The sequence below is a fragment of the Herpailurus yagouaroundi genome, unplaced genomic scaffold, assembly GCF_014898765.1.
Source record: "Herpailurus yagouaroundi ecotype Mexico unplaced genomic scaffold, PumYag 188, whole genome shotgun sequence".
In the NCBI taxonomy this organism is placed as follows: Eukaryota; Metazoa; Chordata; class Mammalia; order Carnivora; family Felidae; genus Herpailurus; species Herpailurus yagouaroundi.
In genome coordinates this window covers 12,314,425-12,325,029 of record NW_024412419.1, presented here as the reverse complement: position 1 = coordinate 12,325,029, position 10,605 = coordinate 12,314,425, and the positions used below count along the sequence as shown (strand labels likewise).

General features: G+C 49.9%; 1 long non-coding RNA gene across 1 annotated transcript; it reads left to right on the top strand.

The window, feature by feature from the left end:
• Positions 1-224: 224 nt before the first annotated feature.
• LOC121044128 (uncharacterized) lies at positions 225-2,629 on the top strand. Its single transcript, XR_005797146.1, has 3 exons — positions 225-376; positions 1,150-1,299; positions 2,337-2,629. It is a non-coding gene; the product is annotated as an uncharacterized LOC121044128 (long non-coding RNA).
• The last annotated feature ends 7,976 nt before the right edge of the window (positions 2,630-10,605 follow it).

Here is a 10,605-nt window from a genome sequence, read left to right as displayed (position 1 = left end):
AGTAAACACGCTTTCTTGCGCCCAGCCTGGCAGGGCCTGTGGGCAGCGGGAGGGCGAGCTGCTGGCAGCTCCCACGGCCGGGCAGGCGGACGGGCGGGCAGACAGGCGGGCGGGCCGCCCCGCACAGCCAAGCCAAGGCCCAGAATGGAGCAGCTGCTCCCGTCGCCATGGCGACGGGGACTGAACAATGAGCAGCCAGAAATGCGGCCTGGCCGCCTCGCACCGCGGGCCCCCACCCTCCGGCCGGCCCTTACACCTCCACGCGCGCACGCGCGCGCACGCACATGCACGCGCCCTTGCACGCGCACACCGCCCGGGCCTCCCTGCCGGAGAAGCCGGAGAAGCGGAGGCCCGGGCGCCAGTGACTGACCGCAGGGTGAGGCCCGGGGAGAAGGCAGGAGAGGGTGAGGTGGAAGGGCGAAGGGGATCGCAGCTTCACCGCTGCAGAGCGGCGCCAAAATCTCACCATTTGATCCCGGCTAAAAATCCGTGTTTAAAACGGAGCCCAGCTTTTCAGAGGGTCACGTGGTGCCTTGGATTCTTACATAACAGGAGAACTGAAGGGGGTTTCTAATTAGCGAAAGGCATCTGGGAACAAATCACCTTCTACTCAGGGAGGGGGAGCTGAGAGAGCCCCACGGAGCCTGCAGTCCCAGGAAATCCGAAAGCCTGCTTACAGGGCCCCGAAGCCCACCGAGATCCTCCTTGGAAGTCACGTGAAGGGAAGCCTGAAAGGTTGAGCCACAGTCTGGAAATGGAGTCTGAGAAAGGCCTGGCCTGGGCCCTCAGGAAAGCAGAGGGAGGTTGTGTCCAGAGGCCTGGGGGGCGTGCGGGGACAGGACGAGGCATGGGGGGACGGGGGAGAGTGGGGGGACGTGGGGGCCGCAGCAGGAAAGCGGGCAGGCTCTGGTTGCGGTGCTCCAGGCAAGCCCGAGCACTTCCTTTGTGAGCACTGACGAAGAGAGATGCACAAGTCAACTGCTGTCTTCCAGGAGGCCCCCAGGACCCTGGGGGTGGTGGCGGGGTCCGCAGTCAGCACCCGTCATCTCCATCCTTTGAGCAGAGTTAAGTGTTCACGATTTGCGCACTTTCCCCCTTCACCAGCCAGCGGTCAGTCACTCTTTCAAGTTCCCATCCCTGTTTTTCCAGCGAAAACCCAGGTCTGGGAGCATCAGGAGCCTTCCAGGACCACTGTCCAAGGACAGGCAATCCTGTCCGAATTTCCATCAAGTCCATCGTGTCCCGGGAGGCCGCTTGGTTTCCGGTGGCTTCGCCTGATTCCTTCCTGCTTCAGAGCAGGTGGGTATCTGCTAGACCCATGTAATAGAAAAGACAGGACCACCCGTTACCTGGCCTGATTCGTGTGAGAGCTAGAAGGGACATTGTAGGGACTATGGTGTCCGCCTCCCCACTCCGCAGCTCAGAAGGGATCTACTTTAAAGATCTCAGCAGGTGAATGCTAGAGCTGGAAGGAAAACCACCCAGAGTCCGACATCCAGGCAATGCAGGGGGGAGGATGGAGAGAGAGTGGAGAGAGAAGAGGAGAGAAGCAGTATTTGGCAAAGGGGAGGGGCGCTTGGAAGGAAAAGGGAAAACTGGGTGGGCAGAGGTGTCTCCCACTAATAAATCTCCTCAGCGGAGTTGGGTGCTACAGCAGGTTCCAGAAACTGCATCAGAACGCAGCTGAGAAATCTGACCCCGCCCTCAGCTTCACAGCATCTAGAAGTCTGGGTACCACCAAAGGGAAAAGATAGGAAAGAGTCAAAGGACGAATGAGCGCAGGGACAGAGCCCGACCCCCTCCCCAGCTGCCCCTCTGCTGGCCAGGGCATCTCGACGGAAAGTTCTGGGAGCCCTAGGAAGCCATCTGCGCTGGCTCAGAACTGGCAGAGAGGGAATTAGAACCGCAAAAGGAAGGATCAGAGAGAAACTCTCTCCCCCTCAAGAGCCACTTGAGTAGATGAAAAAAGCCAGGCGATTTTTAATCGTCACAAATTGTTTGAGCTTCTGGTTCCATCCTCTGAAGCCAGGGCAGCCTCCCCTAGGTTGCTGGCTGATCTCTGGTGGTCCGGGCTCTGTAGCCCACCTACATCTTCCTCCCCACTTCCTTGAACCCTGGGCCTGTCCTCCCAGGTCCCCAGGCAGAGGCCAGGCAAGCTGACCCCGCTTATCTAAGGAAATCTGACAAGACTCCGGCCCTCAGGGGTATGACCACTGGCAAAACATATGGTGCATCGTAAATAAGACTTCCTTTTAGGAAATGAGCCGCTGTAATTAAATCCCCATTCATTTTTTGTAACGTACACACAGAGACAAATAGATCTTTATCCTTTGTAGGCACAGAAGAGAAATGGCTTGTGCTGGACAGAGATTCTCTGGTGTCAAATCTTTATCAAAGGCTTCCTAGATCCAGGTGGAGTGAGAACTTCGAGTTCCTAAGCCCAGCCGCTGGCCCGGTTGGGCGAGTGGCTCCCTTGGCTACCTCCAGGACAAGCGGAGGAACGTTTCGGAATGGAAGAATGCATTGGCTTAGAATCTGCAGGGAGGAAGTGACCTCGTCTGCCCATCCCACGGTCGTACCACAGAGCGAGCTCGGGAATAAAGATTCAATTCGACCCGTTTCAATGGGATTTAGTTTGATTTGGTTCAACCCAAATGAACACTGGCAGTGAGGTGTGCAGGGGGCCAGGCACCGGGGAAAGATGCATGGAGAAACCAAGGCAGCCCCCTGAGGGCCCCTGGGGCAGGGTGCTGGCTGGCGCATAGGCTCAGTGTGGGGGGAGGGGCCTCGGCTTGTTCCCACTGGGTCTGGGATGACAGGGAAGGGTAGGATTTCCTTAGGAGAGACCTGAGTAAGCACACCCAGGGAGAAGCAAAGGTAGATGCAGAAAACAACCACCGTGCTGAGGTGCGTCCCCTCTAGAGTCACAAGTCTCGCGGGAGATGGGGCTGCAGAGAAGAAACTAGACATCTCTCCCGGCTTTTGGCCCCGACAGGGACAGGAGGTAATAATCCGTGACTTCCTCACGAGTGACACTTTCCTTCTCAAAGCCATCAAACAGCTGTAGGCAAAAACAAAACAAAATCAAACAACTGTTTCTCCAACCGTCTCTGAAGGGAAGGTGAAAGGCGCTGAGTTCTTTGGTGTGCGCGTCTCCGAGGTGAAGGCGATCCAGGGTCAGCCTGGAGCCCCTTGTCAACCCTCGAAGTTGCACATTCCATGGGGCCCTTCCCTGTAGTTAGAGCTTTGAAATCAGTGGAAAACCACAAAGCTTCTTTGAGATGCAAATGTTGCGCTCGGGGCTGGGCGAACAATTCTGATCGCTATCTCTCCAGGCCCGGCTTTCTGTAGGGCTTCTGCCTGGTTGACCCCAACGAGGCTAAATCACAGGTACCGAGGCTTAACACAAGGTAGAAAGTGCTAAGGGCCATTTGGCAACGGCCAGGGAAAAGGCAGCTCCATCTGGCATGATCAGGACAGGCTTTAAGTCCCGGGAGTAGGGTGCAGGACCCCTTGGCTGGCCCATGTTCGAATCCTGATTCCAAAGCATAATAGCTGTGTCACTCTGAGCTAAGTGCCTAACCTCTCTGTGCTCCAATGTGCTCCTCTGTAACATAGGGATAATAACAGTACAATGCCCTCCTCCCAGGGTTGTTGAGAAGATTGCCTAAACTAATATCTGTAAAGCATGGACGACAGTGTGGGGCATGGAATAAGGACTTTGAGAGTCTGTGGCTATTGATGAATGGTTTAAGTAGTTGTACAGAGACTGGAAAGGTAGGGATATAAGGAAACATTCTAGATGAGGAAAAGTATATGTTAATTCTTGGGACCCTGAGAGCTTTCAAAAATCAGAATAAAGTTTCCTTGCAGTCTTTGTGGTCCAAAGATGAAATGGGCCACCTCGGGAAGGGGCATCCACGTTTCGGCTGACAAGGAATTCACGGAAGAATGCCAAGCATCAGACTGGCGGTTGAACTAGATGACCTTTGAGGTGCCTTCCAGCCCTGACATTCCTCGCCCTTCATGCTGTTCTGCACAGAGGGGAGCACTGTCCCAGTGCTCCCTGGGCCGTGATAAGGGAAGCAAGAGCACAGTGGCTGTGCTCCCTGATACATCATCCTGCCAGAAGGATCCTCCCAGCATGCCCCATAAGCCTCCCTGGATAACCCCAAGCATACCACTGGGAAGGTCTGGGCCTTACTGTGTATCCTCACTCTGTAGTAAGGCAAGGGCAAAACAATAGTTACGGCGTTTTTGTCATTTTTTTCGTTGTCTCTTCTCCATCATCTTTTGATGCACCTTCATTTAAAGATTCAGAAACTGGGGGTGCCTGGGTGGCGCAGTCGGTTAAGCGTCCGACTTCAGCTCAGGTCGTGATCTCATGGTTCGTGAGTTCCAGCCCCGCGTCAGGCTCTGGGCTGACAGCTGAGAGCCTGGAGCCTGCTTCGGATGTTGTGTCTCCCTCTCTCTCTCAAAAGTAAATAAACATTAAGAAAAAACTAAAAACTAAAAAAAAAAAAAAAAAAAAAAAAAAAAAAAAAAAAAAAAAAAAAACTTTAAAAAAGATAAAATGGGGTTCCTCGGCCGCATACCCACACCAGGGACGACTGTATTGGTCAGAGGAGACAAAGACGATTTCCATCATGGCAGAAGGTTCTTGTGGGCCCTGTTGCTCCAGGCCCCTTTTTAAAGATTCGGAAACTGAAACCTGTACCTTACCCACCATCACTGACAGCCACTCTCTGGCTAAGCCCAGAATCCTAGGATCCCTTCCCCCGTGAGCTCAATGGCCTCTGGGCCCTGTTCCACGTTTTGCAAAGGGCTTTCAAATAGATGATCCCGTTCTGCCTCAGAGCACACATCAGTGGGCCCATTTTACAAAGGAATAAACCAAGGCATGGACAACTTAAGTGACCTGGTTTGTGGGATCAAGGGCCCTTCGGCCGTACCCGTCCGGCCGGCCACCCAACTCGTTCCCCGTCTCCCATTCACATCTGACCGCAGCCACACTGTCACTGCTGCCTGCTTTGGCCAAGCACCTCAGCTCCAGCATCTGTCCCTCTACCTCCAAGGCTGGTTCCCTCCCTAAGAAACCATTGTTCGCTCGGGAGCACCGCTTCACCCTCTTCCCCATTTCCCCCTGCTTTGCATGGAACCAAACAGCAGTTTTCACACTTTACCTTTGCTCAGCACCTGCAACTCCCTACAGCACTTTCCCAACTACTGTTGGTTCTAGGAGGAAGCCCATGACACTGACAACATCCCCCCCCCCCCCCCCACGGATGCAGGGACAGGGCACAGGGACATGAGGGCCTGGCTCCAGGTCGCCCTGCTGATCGGGGACAGAATAAGGAGAGAACCCAGGGGATTCTGGTCCTGCTGTCTACCTCTCAATCTTACTACGTCCATTTCTCGCCATGGACGGCATGCCCCTCTTTCTCAATGTGTATCAGGAATCGCTTCGAAGAAGGGGAAGGTCATTTGAAGTTTCAGAAATGTCCAATTGGCCAATTATCACAGGAGAAAAAAACGCCGACCTGGAGTCAGTCGTGGACATGGCCGTCCCAGCTTTGCTACCGACCGTGTGACCACAGACGGGCGTCTTGTCTCCAAGCCTCACTTCCCACCTGTGGGACAGCGCAGCGGCGACACTCGGAGGCCCCTTCCAGCTTCCAGTGTTCCCATCTCCAGGTCTGACCAGCAAAAAATGGGCCATTTTCCTTTACTTTGGAGACACACAGAACGGAGCAGAGAGGCACACGGAAAGAGCGTTTGGGGAAGGTCACCCTTGACCTAGCCTTCTAGGTTCGGCAAAACCGTCTCAACTGGAATGCCAGGTCAATGATTAAAACGTGAGGGAGCATTGTTCTGGCTTTTTTCATGATCCGGTCATTTAATCCCAACACCGCTGTGTGAAATGTATTCCTGTTTGCATGGGGGAGGCCCACAGGTTTTTAATTCTTCTGTGGGAAACAAAGGCCCTCATTCACTAAACAGTAACTCAAGACGGTCGTTTCTGCTCTTGCCAGTCAAAAAATGTTGTCTGGCCACGAGATCTCATCATCGAACTCAAGAGGCCAAAGAAAGCTCTTTTTACACTGGGTCCCTTTCATACGTGGTAAAGCCCGTGCTTGCATTTTCCTCTATGAATACGGTCCCGGGTTTATTTTATAGAGAAATACATCAAGCCAGAGGCTTTAATGACAAGATCATGAGCAGAGGAGGCCTCTATTTGTTGCAAACGGATTTGTGTTACAGAAAACAAAGTGACTTTGCCACTTGTTTTTGGAAGAGAGACTTGGCAGTTCCCTTCAATAGCTAGCCGAGAAGTGACTTCACACGCACACAGGACAAATTTCTATCCAATTTACGGAAGTTCCCAGACAACTTTCCCTTCACTCCCAGAGGAGTGCGCAGGTGACATCTAATTTATGGCCCACGAATTGTGGTACAAATTTGTTCATGGAAGACAAATATGTCATCTCCAAATGGCTCCCGAAATACGTAAGGTGGAGTTGCATTGCCAACAAGGGCCATCGCGTCAGGGGTTTGTGGTCCAGCCCTCTGTCTTCTTGCCGCCGTTCACTCAAAGGCACCTACTTGGTTAGGGTTGATTAGCTTGCAAGGCACTGTGGGAGTCCGCGGACGTGGGGTGGGACCAGCGCACCCAGACATGGGACACTTTGCCCAAAACCCGGCCCCTGCCCTCCACCGGCTTGCACTTTGGTCAGGGAATAATCAGCGAGCTGCGTATTTGCGCGAAATGCAACGAAGGATTTGACAAAGTCTTGAAAGAGGTCACAACAAATCATTACAAGAATTCCAAGGAGTAATCACAGTGGATTGGGTCTTCAAGGAATGTTTCAAAAAACAAAGGGGCCTAGAAGGATCTGGAGTAGCATGGCCCACAAGAACCTTCCGCCTTGATGGAAATGTTCCCTGTCTCCTCTGAACAGTACGGCCGCCATTAGCCTCCTGTGACTGTTAAGCATTTGAAGCGTGGGTAGTGTGACCGAGGGACCCCATCTTATCATTTTTAAGGGTTTTTTTTTAGTTTTTTCCTTTTTTTTTAATGTTTGTTTATTTTTGAGAGAGAGAAAGAGAGAGAGAGAGGGCACAAGCTGGGGAGGAGCAGAGAGAGAGGGAGACACAGAATCCGAAGGAGGCTCCAGGCTCCGAGCTGTCAGCACAGAGTCCGACGTGGGGGTCCAACTCATGAACCGTGAGATCATGACCTGAGCCGCAGTCGGACGCTTAACCAACTGAGGCACCCAGGGGCCACAAGTTGTTTTTTCTTTTTTTTCTTTTTTTTTTTTAAATATTTGTTTCATTTTTATTGTGGTAAAATACATATAAACATAAAAATTACCACTTTAACCATTTTAAGGTGCACAATTCAGCGGCATTAAGTACGTTCACAATGTTGTGCAACGATCACCACTCTCCAATTCCAGAAATGTGTCATCGTCCCAAAGGGAAACGTTGTACCAATTAAACATGATTCCCCACTCCCCTTCCCCGAGCCCCCAGGTTAACCCCTGGTAACCTCTATTTTATTTCTGTCTCTGTATGAATTGCCTTTTCTGGGTACTTCATATAAATGAAATCATACAATTTTTGTCCTTTTGTGTCTGACATATTTCACTTAGCAGAATGTTTTCAAGCTTCATCCATGTTGTATCATGTGGAGGCTTTCCTTCCCTTTTGTGGTGAAATAGTATTCTATTGATGTTTATACCATAGTTTGTTTATCCACTCACCTGTTGACATTTTATTTAATTTTAACTAATTTTAATTTAAATAGCTACATGTGGCTGATGGCTACTGTATTGGATGCTGTAGATCTGTAGGGTTTGGGCATGTCAGTGTGTGGGAGTATACGTGAGGGGTGTGTGTGTGTGTGTGTGTGTGTGTGTGTGTTGTGTGTGTGTGTGTGAGAGAGAGAAAGAGAGAGCTCCCATGCCCTTGCACACGCCAGGTTGGAAGGGAATGACCAGGACATTAGAATGAGAAACATTCCAAGGGAAGGAATTCTGGGAAGCACAGACTCAGGGCAAAAGATAAGACCTTTAGAAAGGAGGAAGGTGCTAGAGGCTGAAGCATGAGGTATGTTAAGAAAGGTAGAAAATGAGACTAGAAAGAGAGGTTTGACCAAATCATATATAGTCTTGACTACAAGTCTAAAAAACCCAAATGATCTCCGAATGAACTGTTTTTATGTGAACAATGGCCATATTATGTGCATCTTCAAAATCCTCTGTATCATCATTCCTGCTATTATTTTTATAAAGAATCAGGATCAAACGCTGGACAAATGCAGGACTCCACCTAAGGAAAAAAAATAAAGTGTACAAAAGTTCCAGTCTAGAAAGCAGCTAAATTAGCAGAAATTGTTAAAGTTGCAGGGGAGGGGCGCCTGGGTGGCTCAGTCGGTTGAGCGTCCGACTTCGGCTCAGGTCATGATCTCACAGTCTGTGGGTTCGAGCCCCGCGTCAGGCTCTGTGCTGACAGCTCAGAACCTAGAGCCTGTTTCCAATCCTGTGTCTCCCTCTCTCTCTGCCCCTCCCCCAGTCTCACTTTGTCTCACTCTGTCTCTCAAAAAATAAATAAATAAATATTTAAAAAAATTAAAAAAAAAAAAAAGTTGCAGGAGAAAAAAATCCTCACTGCACAAAAGGATTCACTAGACGCTTCCTTTATATACTGTGCTCCCTTAAGGCCCTAAAATAGGATTCGATTTATAAAAAATGCACTTAACTTTTCCAGACTCGCATTGGTAGCACCAAGCAGAGCACCCTTCTAGAGCTGCTATCCCCTGAAAGGCCTACATAGGGTTTGATGGTCACTTTCTCTCCGGATTGACTGAAACCAGACAAGCGGAAAGAACTCGACCATTCAAGCGGAGATCTCTTCCTGAAGAAAGCGATTGAACTTCCAAAATACAGTTTCCTCATCTGTCAATAGAAAAATTCATAACAGGGGCGCCTGGGTGGCGCAGTCGGTTAAGCGTCCGACTTCAGCCAGGTCACGATCTCGCGGTCCGGGAGTTCGAGCCCCGCGTCAGGCTCTGGGCTGATGGCTCAGAGCCTGGAGCCTGTTTCCGATTCTGTGTCTCCCTCTCTCTCTGCCCCTCCCCCATTCATGCTCTGTCTCTCTCTGTCCCAAAAATAAATAAAAACGTTGAAAAAAAAATTAAAAAAAAAAATTTCTTAAAAAAAAAAAAAGAAAAATTCATAACAATCTTGCCGGTGTTTATGTAAAGGGATTCACCCAACATCTACAAGGCTATCAAGACACCAAAAAAAAAAAAAAAAAAAAAAAAGGAGATGGGAGGAGTGGGAGTCTTTGAAATGATATTTGCTTACAAAACAATCCAAAACAGACCCAAATGGGCAGATTGTTGCCAGGATTCAGGGTATCTTAATGGGGTTTGATTCAAAGTGGCAAAAGACAATAGACTTCGGTCAAAGTTTTATCGCCTCCCTGAGCCTCCCGGGGATGGCTGTAACGTCTGTGTTCCAAGCCCCCATGTGAGGCTTCAATTCCATGAGCTGCCTGCTTCTTAGAACTTCATTCTCAGACGTGCAAGGGTGAAGAGCAGTCAGGCCACGCAAAGCAGCAAAAATACCAATGCGAAAATCAGATATGCCCGCTGGATGGGACCAGGGCGGCAAGAAGATTCAAGGTGCAGATCAAGATGGGACAGAAGCATCGTGTTCTCACGAGCTCCACTTGATAAATGTGCAAACTGAGTCTCAGAGGGATTTTTGTTTCCCCTAAGATGATACAGAGAGAGTTAGTGGCTAGAGCAGCAACCAGAACTCAGACGAACGTCCTGTGAATCGAGAAGAAATGTGTATTTCGTGGTGCCCAGCTTAATTCTGCCCCGCTGGCAAAGGAGACTCACAATCCTACACCAACGCTCTTCCCTCTGCCACAGGAAAGGGCAGAGTGGAATTTCTCCTCCTTACTGCTGTTCAGAACCACCCCTCGCATCTCTGTGTTAGCAGACCTTCCAAAGGCACCATTACAGTTGACCCTTGAACAACTCCAGGTTTGGGGGCCCGACACTGTCCCCCCCCCCCCGACCCAGCTGAAAATTTGCAGATAGCTTTTGATTCCCCAAAAACTGAACTAGTAGCCTACTGTTGACCGGAAGCCTTACCAACAACATAAGAGGTCGACTAACACATATTTGGCGTGTTATATGGATTCTATACCGTGTTCTTACAATAAAGTAAGCTCGAGAAAAGGAAATGTTATTAAGAAAATCGTAAGGAAGAGAAAATACGTGTACAATCCTGTACCATAAAAAATCTATAGAGGTGGACCCTCTATAGATTCAAACCCGTCTTATTCAAGAGTCAATCCTACTTTGAATACAAACATCCAAGGATTCCTACAGGAAACACTGACCCTTCATTTGTGTTTCCAGGACCCCCTTGACTCAGCGTTGGGAAAACAACGTACGACCTTAGCCCTGACTGGGAACTGTGACGGCCAATGCTGAATTATTAGCTGAAAAGCAGTATATTCGTGAAACTAACCAAGAAAAAAATGTGGAGAAACACAAAGATAGAGGAGTTTCTAAGAATATCAACC